General features: G+C 42.4%; 1 protein-coding gene and 1 long non-coding RNA gene across 2 annotated transcripts in view; both read left to right on the forward strand.

The window, feature by feature from the left end:
* Positions 1–20850, forward strand: part of TAFA1 (TAFA chemokine like family member 1) — a 504091-nt gene that overhangs the window by 112237 nt on the left and 371004 nt on the right. The window lies entirely within an intron of this gene.
* LOC122236703 lies at positions 7956–11317 on the forward strand. Its single transcript, XR_006214904.1, has 2 exons — positions 7956–8517; positions 11086–11317. It is a non-coding gene; the product is annotated as an uncharacterized LOC122236703 (long non-coding RNA).

Genomic DNA, 20850 nt, shown 5'->3' on the forward strand with positions numbered 1-20850 from the left:
ATGGTCGTCCAGCAGTGTCTGCCATAATGCATCTCCGGGATACCTAGCCCAGGCCAAACAAAGCCTATATCATTTCTTCTCTGATGCTGTCCCAGTCCTCAGTGATGGGGCACGTGCTTTGCGTGGCTGCGGTCCCGCAGCTGAATTTTGTCATTTCCTGATTTTCTGGCAGCATGGAGGAAGAAACACACACTCTGCAGGAGTCTGCAAGACCCAGGTTTGAACCTTCAGCTTGGCCAGAGTATGGAAGAATAGGCCTTGGCAAGTTGCTTAACCGCTCTAAATCACTGTTTTCTTCTCCTCCTCCCTCCCCTCCTCCTCCTTATTCATCATTATTATTATTGTTGTTGTTGTTGTTTATTTATTTATTTATTTTTGAGAGAGAGATCGCAAGCAGGGGAGTGGCAGAGAGAGAGGGAGACACAGAATCCGAAGCAGTCTCCAGGCTCCGAGCTGGTGGCACAGGGCCCGATGAGGGGCTGGAGCTCGTGAACCGTGAGATCATGACCTGAGCCGAAGTCGGTCGCCTAACCGACTGAGCCACCCAGGCGCCCCTAAACCACTATTTTCTTGTTTGTAAACCACCATGGAGTTACTTTGAGGACCAAACACAGTTATGAATATAAAGGATCCAGCCTCGTGCTTGGAACATAATAGATACTTAAGAAATGTCAGTGGTATTTGTTGCATGCTCAAAGCTAGAAGCCGATTCTTGAAGGATTAGATCATGAGGGCTTGCTGAATAGCAGTTTATTTGAACAAGTCTTAACTGAGTCGCAATCACCGTTTCTTTGTTCCTTCCAAAATATCAAGATTCTCTTTCCATTTTACATTGAAACAACCTTAGGTATGATGATAGATGTATATGGTTCCTGCATATTTAGGGTATGTGTGTGTATCTCGTTCCCCCTTAAACATACTTCCTTTCTCTGAAACCTGAGCTGCTATGCTGAGGTCTAATAAAGGAACCTAAATTTACTTACATAGTCTTGAAATAATTTTGGGGGCGCCTGGGTGGCTCAGTGGGTTGGGCATCTGACTTCGGCTCAGGTCATGATCTCACGGTCCATGAGTTCGAGCCCCGCGTCGGGCTCTGTGCTGACAGCTCAGAGCCTGGAGCCTGTTTCAGATTCTGTGTCTCCCTCTCTCTCTGACCTTCCCCCATTCATGCTCTGTCTCTCTCTGTCTCAAAAAATGAATAAACGTTAAAAAAAATTTTTTTTTAAATAAAAAAAAAATAATAATTTTTAACCAGCAGAGAAAAAGGCTGGACTCCAGAAAGGTAAACTTGTACTTATTCCTCTGATTTGGGCCGATGCCTTTTTTCAAGAAAAAGAGAAGAGTCAAAACTAAAGCAGCTCACAATGGACCTTTATTTCCTTCGCACTGGCAGAGGTCCCAAGTTAGAACTCTATGAGTTGATCCCACTGTAAGTAAACCTGATGCTCTGAAACCAGAGGAAAAGCTTTAAACACAGGATTTTCATTAGGGTTCTCTTAAATACGACAGTGTCTACATGCTTTTGAAATGTGCTTTGATTTAAATACAGACAGCCAGGATGCAGCTCTTCTGGAAAGCCAGGCCCCCCCACGAAGGAACAGAGCCTTTTCTGGAGACCTGCAGAACCCTGTTGTATTTAAATGAGCAGGGGCTGCGGCAGCATTTCTGCTGACAAGCTGCATGCCACTTTTCTGTAGTGACTATTCTTTACCTGGAACAGCTTCTCCATGGCAACCCCATTCACAGAGTGCATTTGTTACTTCTCTTTTTTTTTTTTTAAATGAGCAGGTTGGGAAGGAAACGAAATATATATGTTTTGGGTTCCTAAATGGAGAAAGGGGATGGGGTGAACAACAGACCCTGGGGGAAAAGCAGGGGATTTTTTTTTTCTTTTTCTTGATTTGTCTCCTTCTTGGGTGGATACAAATCAAAAAGGTGTAATTAAAAAAATCACCTGGTATGTGGGATTCTCTCCTCCTTCAGTGAGCATTCTGATGAGATATAGTGTGGATCAATTAATTTGTTTCTCAGTTGATAGTGAATTTTGGCCCAGTGGTTCGCTGAAATTTCAAAGGGTACTTTCATTCTGCTTTTCACCTGTTTGTTAAGGACCTGCCATCAGCCACTCAGGCCCCAAGGATTTGGCTGAGGGGAAAATCTCATAATAGTGTTTTCAAGGATACAAGTTTTCAAAAGACAAGAGTGAAAGCACCAGAATGATTTTTTCATTATGTCAGGGGTTTATTGTTTCCCAAACTAGTTTCTCAAGGTCTAGAAATAAGAGTACTTCGTAGGAAAATCTTTCCTTTCCCTCATAATACGTTAAGAGACTTCTAGGCACAGAAAGAAACAAAACAAAATAAACAAAAACCCTCAAGCATTCAGTCACTTCACATTGTTTCATATAAATACCTTGTTTTTTTGTTTTCTTCCAAATCTCCTGTTTTTCATTGTCCCTTCAACTTTATGATTAGATGAAGGAGTGAATGTCCTGTCAGATGACATTCAGCCAGAGAGAGTTTGATCTTAAGTCAAGAGGGCGTATCTATCCCACATCACAGCTTGCTTGTGAGTCCCGATAGCCGTAGGAATGCACAGTGGAAAGTCCACAGCACCAGCCCTGTGGCAGACATTCAGTAGTATTGCTAAGTGCTCCATTGTTGTTATTATCAATAGTTGGTTTCCATAATAGTGAGGTTGTACTTAGTTGGGCACTGAATCACTGCAAACTTTTTCAGGTAGAATTAGGATATATTTGACATTGCTAGAAGTTTCTAGGACTGGGGGACTTGACGCTCCAAATGCCATCATCCAAGGGGGAAATTGTGAAGAAAGCAAGGATGTGCAAATTCCTCTGTTCTGTGAATCACTCTCCTTGAGTGTGGCCACGTAGAATCCAATTGTATTTGTCCAATATTTTAGATTTGCACTGGTGTACCTTTAGAATTCTGGAAACTACCAGCGTATTTTAATTGTATTTAATGAGTTCCATGGGGAAATGAATTTCTACTACATTGTTGCATCTATCATTATATATATTTATTTATGTTAACACATGCAGATATTGACGTACCAAATACGAGATCAATTAACCTTAGAAATTAATTGTGCATTTAAAGAGCAGTAAGAGGAGAAATATGCACCATTGGAAATTAGAGTTGGGGACTGGTTCTGTAAAGTGAGCACTGTTTCAATAATATGTGGGGATGAATAATTCCCCCTGAAATACCAAAGTGACAATGTACTGTAAGCATTGCTTTCCTCTGCAGAATTTGCCAGGAATTCAGTGGGAGACAAGTGCCATTATGGGGAAATATTGATTCACTGTAGGCACAATGTGTCTTGTTATTATAAAGACAAGAGTCTGTGGTCTTTTGTCAGCTTCTTCTTTTTAAACTAAATGTATGGAATTGTTCATTGTAATTGGGATATTTAGACTGCTTTTTTAAATAGGATGAACGAGAAGGTTTCTGGAACCTCAACAATTTTTTCACAACCAGAACACCCTAAAAAAAAAAGTTGAGTTCCTACAGTGATGCCAGATCTGACTTCCGCATTTTAATAATGCCTGGAATCTGGTGTAGGATTCCCTTCCAATTAACAGCAAGCCTCATCTTACCTGCACTCATCTATTTCTGTCCCAACTCATGTCAACACAGGAAACTGAACATAGAGTGGTTAAGACTACGAGCTCTTCAGCAGTGGCTGGCTCTTCTGTTTATTAGCTGTATGTGATCTTGGACCTACAGCTCATGTTTTCGTATCTGCAAATGAGGATATTAGTGGTACTTAACCCATGGAGCGGTTGTCAGGACTAAATGAAATAAGGCATGTGAAATTCTAAATAAGTCCTTCCTAAACACTAGGTGTCAACCAACACCACTTTCCTGTGCTACCTTGGACTTGGTTTGACTCTTGCATTTCAAACTGCAGTGGATATCGTGTAGTAGATAGGAGCGAGAACAGTCTTGGGCTCCAACCAATCACATTGTCTGTCTATTCACATCTTGAGTGGGAGGGTAATTTGGGGACAACCGCACTTGATGTTAGTCATCACAATTGATTCAAAAGGGGCAGCTGATTTGGGGACCAGTGTTCTTTGCTCATTGCCTATAAAGGTGATACTATCCTAAAGCTTTGAAGGAAGAGGACAGGGTCTCTTTCAGAAGCAGCTGAGTATGTTACTCTTTTACTAGAATATCAAAATGAATTTTCTGTTCCAGAAACTCCTTCCAGATTAAACTACTGCATTTTTTTTCATTTTTTAAAGTGTATTTATTTACTTTGAGGGGAGGGAGAGAGAAAGAAGAGAGAGAGAATCCCAAGCAGGCTCCATGCTGTCAGCGTGTAGCTCAACTCAGGGCTCCAACTCACAATCCTGAGATCATGACTTGAGCTGAAAACAAGAGTGAACCACCCAGGCGCCTCAGCTTCTGCGTTGATCAAGAATCATACCCTTTTCGGGCTAGTATCCAAAATCTATAAAGAGCTCACCAAACTCCACACCCGAAAATCACATAACCCAGTGAAGAAATGGGCAGAAAACATGAATAGACACTTCTCTAAAGGAGACATCTGGATGGCCAACAGGCACATGAAAAGATGTTCAACGTCGCTCCTTATCAGGGAAATACAAATCAAAACCACACTCAGATATCACCTCACGCCAGTCAGAGTGGCCAAAATGAACAAATCAGGAGACTATAGATGCTGGAGAGGATGTGGAGAAACGGGAACCCTCTTGCACTGTTGGTGGGAATGCAAATTGGTGCAGCCTCTCTGGAAAGCAGTGTGGAGGTTCCTCAGAAAATTAAAAATAGACCTATCCTATGACCCAGCAATAGCACTGCTAGGAATTTATCCAAGGGATACAGGAGTACTGATGCATAGGGGCACTTGTACCCCAATGTTTATAGCAGCACTCTCAACAAGAGCCAAATTATGGAAAGAGCCTAAATGTCCATCAACTGATGAATGGATAAAGAAATTGTGGTTTATATACACAATGGAATACTACGTGGCCATGAGAAAGAATGAAATATGGCCTTTTGTAGCAACGTGGATGGAACTGGAGAGTGTGATGCTAAGTGAAATAAGCCATACAGAGAAAGACAGATACCATATGGTTTCACTCTTATGTGGATCCTGAGAAACTTAACACAAACCCATGGGGGAGGGGAAGGAAAAAAAAAAAAAGAGGTTAGAGTGGAAGAGAGCCAGAGCATAAGAGACTCTTAAAAACTGAGAACAAACTGAGGGTTGATGGGGGGTGGGAGGGAGGGGAGGGTGGGTGATGGGTATTGAAGAGGGCACCTTTTGGGATGAGCACTGGGTGTGGTATGGAAACCAATTTGACAATAAATTTCATATATTAAAAAAAAAAAAGAATCATACCCTTTTCTCTTCAGTCGCCTTGAATGATACCCACTACATTTGGATTGCACATTTCTTAGTGGGGGAAGTGCATATATCATTCGTTCTTCCCTCCTCAACCCACGAACGTGTTCTGATTGCCCATAGTAGGCAGACAACCCATGTCTGACCAAAACAGATTAAATCCTTAGCCTTTTACAAGAGTGAAGGGGAAAGATGCATTTTGGTCTGTTGGCCTTGACAGTGAGAGGATATATATTTGGAGCTGTTGGAGTCACCCCTGCAGAAGGCCTTGCTGAGAGCAAAGTCAACACAAAAGGAAGTAAAGCCAAGAGATAGAAACAGAGTCCCCATGATCTCTTTTCATCAGCTAGATACCACCTGGCCTAAAGCTTTGCACTGGGCTTCTCATCTGGAAGGAGAGTCCATTGATGTGTTCCTGTTTATTCCGTCAGGCAGTTTTTGTTAACTTTCAATCACCTGCCATTGAAAGAGACCAGTTCAGTGAAGTTTCTCCTCATTCTGAGATATCTACCTTCACAGGTCATTTCTACTTTCTTTGAGCAGTAGGCATTATACGAGATTCCTTCAGTTGTCCCTAAAGAATCTGAGGTCACTGAGCTTACTAACTGTTGAGTTCTGCCGTTCTACCTGTAGATCAATGGGATGCCATAGATCCTGCATGCCATATTGTGAGCAAACAAAAAATTTTCCAAGACAAGGAAAACAGAGATTATTTCAAGGATATTCTCTTTTATACATGGGGAAATACTAATAATTAATAGAAAATGTCTTTATATCTCATTCAAGCTTCTCAAAATCTAAAAAGAGAGGTATGATGTCAATCTCCATTGCATATGGGGAACGGCAGAGCTTGGAGAAGTTAGATAAGTTGCCCAAGATCCCATGGTTAATGGCTGCTATATCTGGGATTCAAAACCATATGATCTGATTCGCACATGACATAAAGATGAGCTAGAACCTTGTAACCTTCTTCATGCAGGGGCACCTTTAATCCAGACCCCTTGTGCTTTGATGTGCAACCCAGAGCTCTTCCCTCAATTCTGTTTCCATGGTGCACCCTGCATCGACACTTCTTGAATGTTCTTGCATCTGCTGGGGGTGGGAAGCCTTCTTCCAGACCTCAGCTTCAGATGCTGCCCACCCAACCATCTGTGGCAACAGATTTGTGTGTTATCAATTAAAGTCTAAAGGAAGTTGGTGAAGCCTCCTACTCTAACAGGATGGGCTAAAGCAGTTCCTGTTAAAACAGAAATGGGTTGTGTCTGTGATATTGGTAATTGGTAGCTTTCCAAGAGCACTTTAAATACACCCCATGCCATGAATTGCTCAGCTCTGATTCTCTTTAAGACTTTCCTCTCAGAGGTGGCTTATTTCCAAGAAGTGGACCACTACATAACTAAATAGGGTTGCCCTTGTGGGAAGCAAAGCAACATCCATAATTTGCAGAATTTACCTCTATGATTTTCTCTTTGGGACTCACTTTGGAAACCACAGTTACTTTTTATTGTATAAAATCTTCACACATATGGCACGCCATGCCCCAATTACAGTCACAAAGATTCCTTGGTTTCAACTATTCTGGAAGACTATCCATGTTTTTGAGATGCCTTACCCAGGGAGCACCAAAATATCAAGTACACAAAATAACCAGTAACTTTAAGATAGACCATCTTAGCACATGCCCTTAATTTGGTGAAAATCCACCTAGGTTTTTATATAACCAGATAATTTGAATTTTTACATAGAGACTTTTAAAACATATGAAGCATCTACCAACTGCGATTTTCTGTGGTAGACCCTGGGAGAGTAGAGATTCACCGTATACGGTTTCTGCCCTCATGGAATTATTGTCCAATAGCTAAGCCCAGCTAGTCAGTAAAGAGTTAAGTCAGTATGACTTAAAAAAAAAAGGATTCTGCATATCCTTTAAATGTCTTATGAAGAAATGTGTTTCTGAAGCATAGAACTTTAGCCTACTATGGGTAGGCACTTGTATCAACAAATATTGTGTTACCTACCTTCCCATCCACACTGTGACAGCAATATACAAAGGATGACTGCCCTTCTCTCTTCTGTAAAGTTTCTCCACCTTGGCCTATTCAATTTTGGGGCAGATAATTTTTGGCTGCAGGGCTGTCCTGTCACTGTGGGGTATGTAGCAACATCCCGGGTTCGACCTTCTAGATGCCAGTAGTGAACTCCTCTCCAGTCTTAACAATGAAAAAAGTCTCCAGACATTGTCACGTGTCTCCTGGGTGAATGGGGGGGTGGGGGGGTGGGGAGGAGAGAAGGCAAAAAATGGTCAGTTGACAGCCAAAACCAACACAAGATGTGTAAGAGTGGACAGGTGTTTGCAAAGTGTTGATCCACAGAAAAACCTGTCTTCCAGTATTCTGTAAAATAGAATAAACTCGCTCTATCATGGTCCATATTATTGGGGAAAGGTGAATCATTCCTGGAAACAGAGGAATGGACGCACTGACTTCTCAAAATCCTTGCTGACCCTAGAATTCTAGAACACCGTTCATCTGTGACCTGGCCTAATTCCTCTCTCTCCCTGTCCCTGTGGCCTGTACTAATGATAGGGCTTGCCGAGCTGTCGCACTATCCAGAATGCCCTTTATGTCAGCAGGAGACCTGGAGGAGACTTTCTTTTCTTCCTTTTTTTTTTTTTTTAGTAGGCTTGGCAGAAACATTTTTTTTTTCAAGAGAGAAAAAAAATCAAATTTAAGGACTGTGGAAAAATAACTTTCTGTGCTCTTAGGTACCAGAATCGACCATTTGTCAGAACCAAATGTCTGCTAAAGTGTGAAAAATTGTTGGAAGGCATTTTCTAAATTTTGTTATTGTGGTTCTATCAATTCATTTCCATGAGCCCTCTCATTTGTGTCTGTTGGCTGTCCAGGCCAGGCTGGCCAGCTGAGAAGTGGATCTACTGTCTTTTATTCTCAAGGTCCTGACATTCATCTGACGGTTGGGAAGGTGGCTATGCTGTAGTGGAGAGAGCTCAGAGTATGAAAGTTTTAAGACCTGGTTTTGGATCTCACCGTCATCACTTCCAGGCTTCAAGATCTCAGGAGAAGTTCTTAAATCCCTGGGACTTACCTTGTCCCTGAACATGTAAGTGGTGAAAGTCTCCACTGGACTATGGTGAGCGTAAAACAAGAGAGTAGCTATTTGAAGATTTTTAAATGCCTATGGAAATTATCTGTTAGTGTGATCAGACGGTGTAATCATGTAGCAAATATTTTTTCATCATTGTCTACTTATGCAGTGTTTTTCAATTTTAAATTGGGCAAAACCTAGTCCCCTAAGAACACATTCTAGCCATGCCTTTCATATTAACCTCTCTCTTCAGGTATGATCCCTGAACTCTCCTGTAATTTCTCACCTCAATAATCTATCCTACAGATCTTTTTCTTAATTCAGCTTTTCTATAGTAAGACCGTGGTCTCAGCATTAGATCAAGAGTCTAATCCCACGTATGTTATTATCAATTCTTTGACCTTGAGCATGACATCTTTTATAAACTCATAGCAACCTCTGTTTCATCAAAAATGAGGGCAATAACAGATTATATCTTAGAGTGTTGTCATACTGAGAATATAAAATAAAGACTGTAAAGTGACATCAAGGTGCTAGACCCTATTAAGTTCTCAAAAAGTATTAACAGTTATCGATGAGCTTGACTCAATTAAAGCTCTTTGACAGGACTCATGTATGAAGTCTCTATAATCTACATGGTATGGTGTCAATTTTGAAAATATTTCTTTGGTTGACACAACTCTTGGGGACCGTGTCTCCTTTATGTTCTTTGTGCCTGATGCCCCTGGAGTTGTGCCACCAGAGTCTGAGCTGTCCTTGTCCATCAGTGGAGCGCACAAGGTGTGCTACAGGAAGTCCTCCTGTCGACCCACTGGTGACATCTGCCTCAAAGCCAGAATGATGAAACCTGGGAAGGGGTTGAAAAAATGGTGGATTATAGCAAGGTTTCTTAAGTTTTTTTTTTTTTAATTTTTTTTTAACGTTTATTTATTTTTGAGACAGAGAGAGACAGAGCATGAACAGGGGAGGGTCAGAGAGAGAGGGAGACACAGAATCTGAAGCAGGCTCCAGGCTCTGAGCGGTCAGCACAGAGCCTGACGCGGGGCTCGAACTCACGGACCGCGAGATCATGACCTGAGCCGAAGTCGGACGCTCAACCGACTGAGCCACCCAGGCGCCCCAAGGTTTCTTAAGTTTTAACGTGCCTGTGACTTCCCCGGGAATCTTGTCAAAATGCTGATGCTGCTTCCTTGGGTCTGGGATGGGACCTGAGACTCTGCGTTTCTAACCACCTCCCCAGGAGGCGGGTGAGGCTGGTGCAGGGACCTCGCTGTGTCAAGAGGCTCTAGACTAGGAAGGTCGTCTTAAACATATCTTTCTTTGGATGCAGTCTTTCTCTTTAGTAGGTGCCTTGTGGCTCCTGTTGAATTCAGAGCTGATGAAAACATCCCTCCTTCTCTCCTAGAATTCATTAGGTCAGTATGCAACAAGAGTCCCAGGAAATGTTCAACACCGAAAAGACTTTGGAGTGAAATAAGTTTGCCAAACTCTATCAACTATGGTTCCCCATCTTGGAGAGTCACATGATGCGTGAATGTATTAAAAACTCTGAGAAACCCTACTGGGGAAAAAAACAACTAACAAAACCCTTTTACATGGTCAAATGTAGAACTTCCCTTACATATTTTCCAAGTGTCTTTTGACTGGATTCGTTACATCAGATATTTGGGAGGGTGCAACCTTGATATCAATAGTTGTTAAACTCTCTCCAGGAGATGCTGATGTAGAATGGACGTTGGACAACGCTGGACAGGAGGGAGAGATTCTCCTAACAGAGTACATCTGGGGACAGCTCAGAAGTCGAAATAGCGTACCTGCTAACACATTGTGATCAGATGCTAAACGTGATAACTTCTGAAGTGTTAGACCTACCTCTATACGATAGGTTTCTTGTCTAAACAGACTTACATGACTTAAATCAGGCTGGGAACATGGGGACACTGGCACTGACGGATTGGATGGAGAAAGAGCAAGAGGACTTTTAAATACTCCCTAAAGCCTCCGTGCTATTGAATGCATGCCTCTATCTGTGTCTGCTATCGGCCCAGAGCTAAGAATTTCCTTGCAGCCCTTGAAATATTTGAAAGAGAAATGTTTTCCATACCTGCACTGGACATCAGTTCCATGCCTGGCTCTTTCATCCACTTAAAGATGCATTACTCGCAAAGACATTTAGCCCCCCTGGATGTAATATTCCTTGGGTGTCGGATGCCATTTGCATCTACCCTGTCTCCTTCTCAGACCTAGTGTGCAATTGAAATGTGAGCTTGTGTAGAGAACACACTTGGTAAACTGTTCCACCAAATGCATCTAAAATACTACAACCTGCTCTTATTCTGAAAGAAATACGTCCTCTCCCTTGCTGAGCATTAAGTAAAAGGTGTGGTGTCTTTGATTACCTGCTGCAGAAATTTGAGGAAAAGCGGGACCCTTGTTCTCCTGTCAGTGCTGCTTGTATTTGACGGCTGCCCAGTGCCTGGGTGCACAATGGTCCTCTGCGGAAGAGTCAGGAGCAACTTTGTTATCTGGTATGTCTAATTAATTGCTACAGATCAATTTGCTTATCATTTGCTTCTCTTACAGGTTACTTATTTCTGATGAATGGTTATGACCAAAGATGGATCCATATTGTGCTACAAATTTACCCAACCACTGATAAAAATATGACCTTTTTATGACCATTCCAAGGAACACGGCAGTCTGTACCTTGCTGGAAGCCTCGCGTATTTAACCTCCCTCGTCCATGTCGTTCCAATGAGCATTTTCTACCTGCTGGGTCCCTCATTAACGCGCAATAAACATCGACACAAGTTCAGATGAGTTTGTCTAAGAAATTGTATGTTGTCATTACTGTGTATTTGCATTGTCCTCTCTTCCTAAATTTCAGTGATAGGAACCAGCATGCAGGCAGACTCGAGACTTAGCATCTGTGAAATGACTGGTACTTGAGAAAGTTCTGGGGAACGTTACAGAGATTTCAGACAAGCCTTTAGTCTCTGTCCCTCAAGCTTCCCAGCTTTGTCTCTGTCAGGTCCCCTGCTGGATCCCTCACAACTCTGGTAACTTTCAAAGCGGCCTCCTTGTTCACCGTCATCAAGCAGCAGAGATATCTGTGTGCCTCTGGCTAGCCCTCTTTGGAGAGGTAAAGCTAGAACGATGCACAGGCCATCTCTTTACAGGAGAGATTTTTTTTTTAATTTTTTTAACGTTTATTTATTTTTGAGACAGAAACACAGCATGAACAGGGGAGGGTCGGAGAGAGAGGGAGATCCAGAATCTGAAACAGGCTCCAGGCTCTGAGCTGTCAGCACAGAGCCCGACGCAGGGCTCGAACTCACGGACCGCAAGATCATGACCTGAGCGGAAGTTGGACACATAACCGACTGAGCCACCCAGGCGCCCCGAGATTTTTTTTTTAATCAAGAGCAAATTTATTTGAGTCCAAGATGCCTTGTGAAAATCAAATCCCCAACATTACCTGAATCAGAATACCTAAATGGAAAAAAAAAAAATCTGCTAAATAAAATTAAAAGCCGAAGATGTGGGATTTTTACACAAAATAATTTTTTAATTAACAGTATTCATTTTTTGTGTCCCTTTGAGGTAAAGCTGCTGTTATTACTATGCCTACTACTGGCGGGAAAACCGAGTGCTCATATCTGGAAGTAAACTAGGCAATTCACGTGTGTTATCTCACTTCCTTGTCCTACCAACCATGTGCGATAGGTGATGTTTTTACCCCTATTTTCTGGCTCAGGAAACTGAAGCTTGGAGAAGTTAATAGTTAAGCGTTCACTAAGCTCTTAGTGCCAGCCTTTACTCCATCTTCATGCAGTGTACCTATATTAACTCAATTTTTTTTTACTTTTATTTGCATTTATCTTATGCAGCAATGTACTCCCGGACCTTAAGTTTTTGCATCTTCAGTTTCTTCTGGGATGTCTTTTTCTTCTGTGCAACCTCCTCTTCCGGTTTAGGAACATTCTGCTCTTTTTCAGTGAGGACCATCTCGGTGTGGCAGGGAGAGCTCATGTGTGGGTTAATCTGACCGTGGACCCTGTAAGTTCTACACCGCATCTTGGGGGATTTGCATGCGTTTTTAAGCATGTGCAGTAAAAATTCAGCACTATTTTTGGGCACTGACCCTGTGTCCTGCCCCACTGTCTGGCCTGGGAGCACCTGTCACCTCTGCCATTGTAGCTTGTAGCAATGGAATGGCCCACATCGCTTCTGCAAAGCGACATCCTTCAGATACTTGGGAGCTTTTCTGATGTGCGTACCCTTGATGGCCTGGGCAGTTGCACATGTGTTCCTAAAGTGAACACGAAGATTGGGACCTCTTGATTTGCATGATTTTGTAGGGTTTTCTGGGTCAAGTGAATAGCACACTATTTTCAGGGATCACCTCAGGTTGCTTATGGGAAGAGCTATATCAACTCAGTGAACTCAAACTTAATGACCTTGTGAGGTAGGCACTCTTGTCATTCTGTTAATACTCGAAGAGACTGAGGCGTAGCGTTTTTTAAAAACTTAGCTCTCGTTTCTAGACTTGGGTAGCAGTATCTAGACCAGACTCAGCTCATGTGTTTCTGAAGCTGGTGGGTAAGCAAACATAGGGAATAGTAGGGAGTCAGAAGTCGGAAGCATAGGAGGTGGAACTCGGGGGTAGGTTGTCTGCAATACTTTGGTCCTTTACCCTGACGTCCAGCTCCATGTAAAAGCTGTGATTTATTTCATTTGAGATGCTGCATGAAAAATGAAGCAGAATCTCTAGTGCTGAGAGGCAAATACTGTAATCATCTGCATGACTCGATTCTCTATTCCAGTAATATGAAAATTGTCAATTATGGATGAATTATGGATGCTACAGATCCCTGTAATTTGTGGCTGCAGTTTTGTAAACACGTGCAGCTGCCTTTAATTTTATTTTACCAGTCGTGTAATTCATTAACACACACCTGTAGTTACCAAAGATACAGAAACTAATGGAGCTGGTTTCCAGTTTCCACTGTTCATGTTTTGTACACCTCCTTGTTTAATTAGCACAGAGTGGAGAAATTTGTTCAAAACAGATGCGTCCCAAGAAGGAGCCTAGTGATTATCCTTTAAGAACATACTCGAATTCCCCCCTCGGCCATTGACTTAAATCATTGCTTTATCAGCCCCAAACCAGGCATTTTAGAAAAGGAAAAAAATTGTCGAATTGATTTTTTTTGCAACTGTTATGGCAGCAAAGGCTAATCATTAAAACATGGATTTTGGAGATAGCCAGTGGAGATCCCTAGAGTCAGAGCCGTGGTTGGTGTTTGCTCCAACATGTCTGTGGGCAAAGGCCAACCAAGTCCTCACCTATGAAATGAGGGAGTGCAACAGTGACTGACAGCGAGTACTTGTTTTAGCCTTCCTCTTGTTTCCCCCCCCCCCCCAGTGTACTGAAATTGATAGGTTGGGGTGTATATGATTATTACTTCTCCTCACTGTCAATGCTTGCAGAAATATCCAATGTTTTGAATCCTTTTTCTTCCTGCAAAACATCCTCATCTTGCCATTTTTTTAAATGTTTATTTAGTTTTGAGAAAGACAGAGAGAGAGTGTGAGCGGGGGAGGGACAGAGAGAGAGGGAGACACGGAATCCGAAGCAGGCTCCAGGCTCTGAGCTGGAGCCTGATGAGGGGCTCGAATTCATGGATCGGGAGATCACGACCTGAGCCAAAGTCAGATGCTCAACCGACTGAGCCACCCAGGCACCCCCTCATCTTGCCATTTAAAAAAAATCTCCACAAAAACCCACAACAATAATATTAATTACTATCGTAAATAATATTGTTATACTAAACAATACTATTGTTATTATAATACTATTATTAATTATAAATAATAATAATGGCTACATTTCAGAGCGTAGATCATGTGTCAAGCCTTCTATTAGACATTTACATCATTATTTCACTGGGTCCTCAATATAACCTAACAAGATTGGCTTCATTTTTTCTTATGTCCTGGGAACTGGAGGCTAAGTGACTCATTAACATGATGGCTCAATCTAATAAATGGGGCTTCTGTGATTTAAACCCAAGATGGCTGGCCCTCCTCCAAAGCCTATCCTCCATATCTGGATGCCATACAAACTTACATCTTTCAGGTGTCCTCTTTATTCCTTCCACCACATTCACCATTTACATCCCCCCTCGAATACATCCCCACCTGTTACACAAGGGGCAACATGTTTTGTGATGCTATTTTGGTCCCATCGCCTCATTCACTTTTGTGTCTGGGTAGTTATTATTTAATGTACGGAAGTTTTTGGTGGGAAGAATAAAATCATATTGGCAAGCATAATGCCCTAAGGGTTTTTTGGCCCAATAATAGATAAGATAGATATTTTTTCCCTTACAATTTTCCTGTTCTTTGTAAACCAGAACATTTATCACGGTGAAAAGTAAAGGCTGCCTCCTTTTTTCTGCACCAAAACTTTATACCCTCTGTCTCATTGTTACCAGGTCTTACATGCTGCTGAATTCTAAGGAGTAATAACTGGTTTATCTGAGAAGCTAATCCATGCAAATGAATTACCAACAGATACCATTCAATGGAGCCTTTACTGGTATGATAGACTGCGCTAAATTCTTTACAAACATGATCTTGCAAAGCCCTCTATGATGGCTTTATTATCTTCATTTGTAAACTAGGAAGCAGAAGCAAAGAAAGATTAAGCCATTCGTCCAAGGTATACTTCGTAGGCAGTAGAAACCAGGACTTGAAATTTACATGAATATGACTTGAGTCCCTCAGTTCTGATCTGTGCGTCACAGTAATATTTCTTAAAATGTGGCTACCTGTATCAGAATCATCTAGGCTGCTTGTTGAAAATGCTGAGTTGTGGAATGTTCAAAAGACTTCCTAAATCAGAATCTGCCCATATATGGCTTAGGAATCTACAATTTTTCAAAACGTTCCCAACTCTCCCTGGAACGCATATAAATTTTACTCAGGTAAAAAGCTCATACTTTTTGAAAAGTCCCTTGAAGAGTAACTAGTACCATGGTCACATTGGTACAAGGCAGCAAGTGAGATGATTTTGGACGCCCAGAAGTAAATGATGACTGAATACACCACCTCTATGAAAATCTGATGTTGCCAGTTTAATTCAGTCCCATGGTTTTAGGCTGGATGCTTTTAGAGAACTCCCGTTCAAACAGGATGAAGCATCAAAGGAGATTCATTTGACTATGTGCAATACAGCTACACCCAGGTGCTCAAACATGATCACCAGGAACCCCCTTCTCTCCATGTTTTGGTGCTCCTCTCTTCCTTTTGGCTTCATTCTTAAGTAGCCACTTCCCATCAGTGATGAGGTGGCCCCCCACCACCTCCAGGCTTCTCTTCTGTCAGGTTAGAACTTTGGTGGGAACATAATTCCTTCAAAAACCCTAGGACTTGGGCCCAGATTGCTGCCATAATCTTCCTGAACCAAATAGAAGCTAGGGCATGCCATGCTCCCCAAGTATGGCCAAACTGGATCTTGTACACAGCCCTGAACCTAGGAGAAAGAGGCAGTGAGAGGGGGAATCAGTCACTCATGAACCAAGTGAGGAAGGCTTGGTTCTTAAAGGAAAGTTGGGTCTTGCTACTACAAGCAAGAGGGGTAAATGGTGAGCACGAAAATCAATGGATATCCTTCTTGCCAATGAATAGATAAAATGAGCTATACTCTGTTCAAAGCTCAGCTGTCATTTTCTCCCAGGTGACTGGGTGTAGCATAATTTTCTCAGCAAATATTTTTAAATGTCACGAAGTCTAACACGATCCGGCGCTGTGTCAGGTATGTCTCCTCATAGATCAATAGTGAACTGTTCACATCAGGCCCAATTAGCATTCTAATAGAATTTATTTCCCAGATGCTTCAAATCACTGGAATGGATAAAATGGTTTATTACAGGTCACAGGACACTTTCAAGGACCAATTAGAAACTGCTGCAGGTTGGGGAGAACGGGAAGGTCATAATTAGAAGCTGAAAACGTGGAAAGATGAGGGGCTGGAGGGAATGAGAACTTTGTTTGCAAAGCCGCAAGATACAGATAGAAATGAGGGTGTTTCTTAGAGTTTGAAAAGCTCATTTACAGCTTTGGAGGGCTTTGAAATTGAGCTCTCGGAGACAAGTCCATTTTGCCTGTTCATACCTGCAGGTATTAGTAGCATCATGCATATTTGCAGATAGGACTTCATAGAGGTGGTTGAGTCAGATGGTGTTGTGATCTGTGGGCACTCTCGTGGTGAGATGACTAAGGGACAGTCACCCCAACCTTGGTGTGTTTCTGGAGAGAACCCTGTCATATGACTTCTTGAGTTGTTATCAGAACAACCCATGGTGTAAACGACTTGCCTTATGTAACTCTTTTTGCCCACTTATTTCTTAGTTTGCTGCATGTAAAATCCATCTTTTTGTAATAAAGTTATGCACAAATTCACGTATGACATGTATTTGATTATTTGTCTTAAATCAACTTCAATTCTGTTTTCTATCCTACACCTTTTAGGGCTGATAAAAAATTCTATGTCAGGCATTTTATTTAAAAAATTTTTTTAATGTTGATTTATTTTTGAGACAGAGAGAGACAGAGCATGAACGGGGGAGGGTCAGAAAGAGAGGGAGACACAGAATCTGAAGCAGGCTCCAGGCTCTGAGCTGTCAGCACAGAGCCCGACGTGGGGCTCAAACTCATAGACCGTGAGATCATGACCTGAGCTGAAGTCGGACGCTCAACCGACTGAGCCACCCAGGCACCCCCAGACATTTTATTAATAAGAGTATTTAGGGGTGCCTGGGTGGCACAGTCAGTTAAGCGTCCGACTTCAGCTCAGGTCATGATCTCACGGTTCATAGGTTTGAGCCCTGCATCGGGCTCTGTGCTGACAGCTCAGAGCCTGGAGCTTGCATCGGATTCTGTGTCTCCCTCTCTCTCTGCCCCTCCCCTTCTCACACTCTGTCTCTCTTTCTTCAAAATAAATAAACATTAAAAAAATTTTAAAAAAGAGTATTTAATGCAAGCCATTCTAATAAATGGCATTCAATTTTTGTGGGGTTAATAGCATATAAATTTATCCCTTAGTCTTTTTAAACAATTATTTTTCATTTTGAGAAAGAGAGAGGGCATATGCACGTGCCTGTGTGGGAAGGGGAGGTGGGGAGAGAGAGAGAGAGGGAGAAAGAGAATCTCAAGTAGGCTTCTCGCTGTCAGCACAGAGCCCAACAAGGAGCTCCATCCCATGAACCGTGAAATTATGATCTGAGTGGAAATCGAGTCAGATGCTTAACCGACTGACCCACCCAGGTGCCGCTCTTAGTCTTTTCATACTCTGATTACATATTTGGCAAGTGACTTTTCATGTGGCAATTCAAGGATTCTCTATCCTTCCATCCATTCTCTAACTGCATCCTATGCATAGAGTCAGCTAATGGGCAAAGACTATGACACATCACCTGAAGGGTTTTAGAGGCCTGGGACTTGTGTACATCACGTCTCCTCATTTTCCATTGGCCACATCTAACTGCGATGACCCACCTTAACCACAAGGAAGGCTGGTAAAGGTAGTTTCTCTGTGTGTTCAAGAAAAGGAAATGGATTTAATAGTATTCACCCACTTCCAACTATATAATCTTCACTCCTCTTGCTTCTAGATTAGAGTAAAATCTAGGTAACTTGTTGCCAAAGGGGGCCTCATTAGCTTATTAGGATTGCAGCTAACACCCTTCCCATCCTCTTACTCAAACTCATGCCATTTCTTCCAGGCTCATGTTTTTCTTCTTTCCTACCCCTGTGGGGATTCATGCTGAGGCTGGAAACCATGATGTTCTCAGTTCATCTTTCTCAGGGCAGCATATAGCTATCTACCTAATGTTCTTGCTAGTATTCCAGGCTTTGCCAGAGAACACATGTAGATTTCCTTGCTCTGGAGACTCACAGACATCCTTTCTCTTTCCTGGTCTGGGGATGGTTCTCCTCTGTCTTGCAGAACTTCTGCCATTCTCACAAGACTTCTCAGCCCTCACCTGCCCCCACCCGCACCCACTCCCCTAGTGCCCTTGGGACATTTAGTTTGACCGATATTTTCAGCCTTACCAAGATTCCTGAAGCGAGAAGCCTTGACGGGCTTGGCTACCATTGTGGAATGAAGACAGGGGAAAATGCCAAGAGAAAAAAATACAAATTATAATTCCAAGAAATTATTTTGCCATGAGTAAATGTTAGCATGTCTTGCTAATGTTTATGCCTATCAGAGCCCTGCCCTATGGCATTTAGTCATTGAAGCAACCCTATGAAACAGGTAACGTTTCTCCTTACTTTAAGATGTGGAAAATGGGATTGGAAGAAGTTACATTTCTGGTTGCTGGACACACACCTTATTGGGTATAGTCCATGACAAGAGCCCAGGTACCATAGATACGACCGTATCACAGTGTAGTTCCTGGTCAGTGGGGGAGCTATCACTGTGAAAGAGCCTCAGTAGGTTTGCTCATCCCCTGAAATTTGCAAAGGTTAGCAGCCGGTGGTGGCATATCAGCATTTATCAAGCATCAATTTATGCCAGACAGCACATCCATCAATGTGTATACTCTGTTTTGATGAGTTTCTCCAGTGTTAATATTATCCCTATTTTACAGATGAGGAAGCAGGGGTAGAGGTTATCCCTTATCCCGTTGCCTAAGGGCGGAGCCAGAACTCAAACCTTGATCCCTACCATTCCATAGTCCCTAATCTACTGCACTGCCCTGTACCTCACTGAAGACCATCACAGCACGGCCCAAGGGAGAAGTCACCTCCCTCGCGGTCTGTGAGAGGAACAGCCACACTTCTCAGTCTTGGGCCACAAGTTGGAAATTCACGAATCATTTCATTAATAATGGGTAAATGGAACAAGTTGGCCATGCACATGACATATGAAGATTGGGTATGATCCACACCTGAAGACAACACTTACAGAAACCTTATTCATAGCTCTTTTTCTTTATTTGCTGCAATCCGCTATAGCCCAGTTTCATGAAGTAATTTGGGGGGGGAGCGGGTATTAAGCTTGAACAGCTTAAAGTTATATAATTAATTGCAGTCAGCTTCAGTTACAATTTCTAATTGATCCAAGCATGCTAGCTTAGCACCTGCCTGCAGTCAGGAACACAAAAGCGAGGGCAGCAGGTGGTTGCAGTAATTAGGTTATTGCTTTTTTTCCCCTGCAACTACCTGGCTGCTCTAAACCCCAGGGTCAAGCAGGCTGCGCTCGCCTCCAGGATACCGTTTCGGATGCTGAGTGCTTTTGAAGGAACTAAGATCTGCGGCACAGTAAGCTAGTAGATGGGGATGGGGTAAATAAAGCCTAAGCGCCGGCCTGGTGTTTCTGACACAAAAGCAAAGAAGAGCATCTGGGATCCTGAGTTAAGTCTGGAAGAAGGCAGAGACTGTTAGACCAGCAGCCATTGTACCTTCGAGCGTTTGGCTTTCTGGCTTACTCCCTCTAACCAGAGTCTCTGGGAAACGATGAACATCCAAAGGTAGGCATGCAGTATGAATTTATGAAGTGTTCTCTTAGTGGTCATACTCATTGGATTTGAAATCAGAGTTGCTTTTTTGCTGGCTTGTTTGTTTATTTTCCTCTGGCTTTGCTTCAAGTGTCAGGCTTCAGGTGAATTACGTGATTTCTTAGGCCTCAGTTTCCTCATCGGCAAGATGGCTAACATGCCTGTTGTGCCGACTGAGAAAATGCATCAACATTGCTTATTAAAATGTCTGCCATGGGGCACTTGGGTGGCTCAAGTCAGTTAAGCATTGGATTTCAGCTCAGGTCATGATCTGACAGCTCATGGGTTTGAGCCCTGTGTCGGGCTCTGTGCTGACAGCTCAGAGCCTGGAGCCTGCTTCGGATTCTGTGTCTCCCTCTCTCTCTGCCCCTCCCCCTCTCATGCTCTGTCTCTCAAAAATAAACATTAAAAATTTTTTTTTAATTAAAAAAATGTCTGCTCTACACCGAAGTGATTCATTAATGCTAACCTGTTTTATCTGTATTGTATACAAAATAGGAAACAGTTCAGTAACCTACATTTTCAGCTAGGATGATTGACCATGAATAAGCTGTGAAATGATCAATATTATCCTCATTTTCATTTCTACAATAACAGCTATAATCTTTGGAATATGAATAATGTGCCAGAGAAAACCGTAAATCCAGTGCTAGCTTTAATTTATGTCCTCCCTCACCTTGAGCCAGATACTAACATACCCATTTTGTAGATGAAACCTGAGGCACAGAGAAATTACTTCCTTCAGATTTTTAGCTAATAAATGAGGGAGATGAGT

This window comes from Panthera tigris, chromosome A2, assembly GCF_018350195.1.
Source record: "Panthera tigris isolate Pti1 chromosome A2, P.tigris_Pti1_mat1.1, whole genome shotgun sequence".
NCBI classification, from domain to species: domain Eukaryota; kingdom Metazoa; phylum Chordata; class Mammalia; order Carnivora; family Felidae; genus Panthera; species Panthera tigris.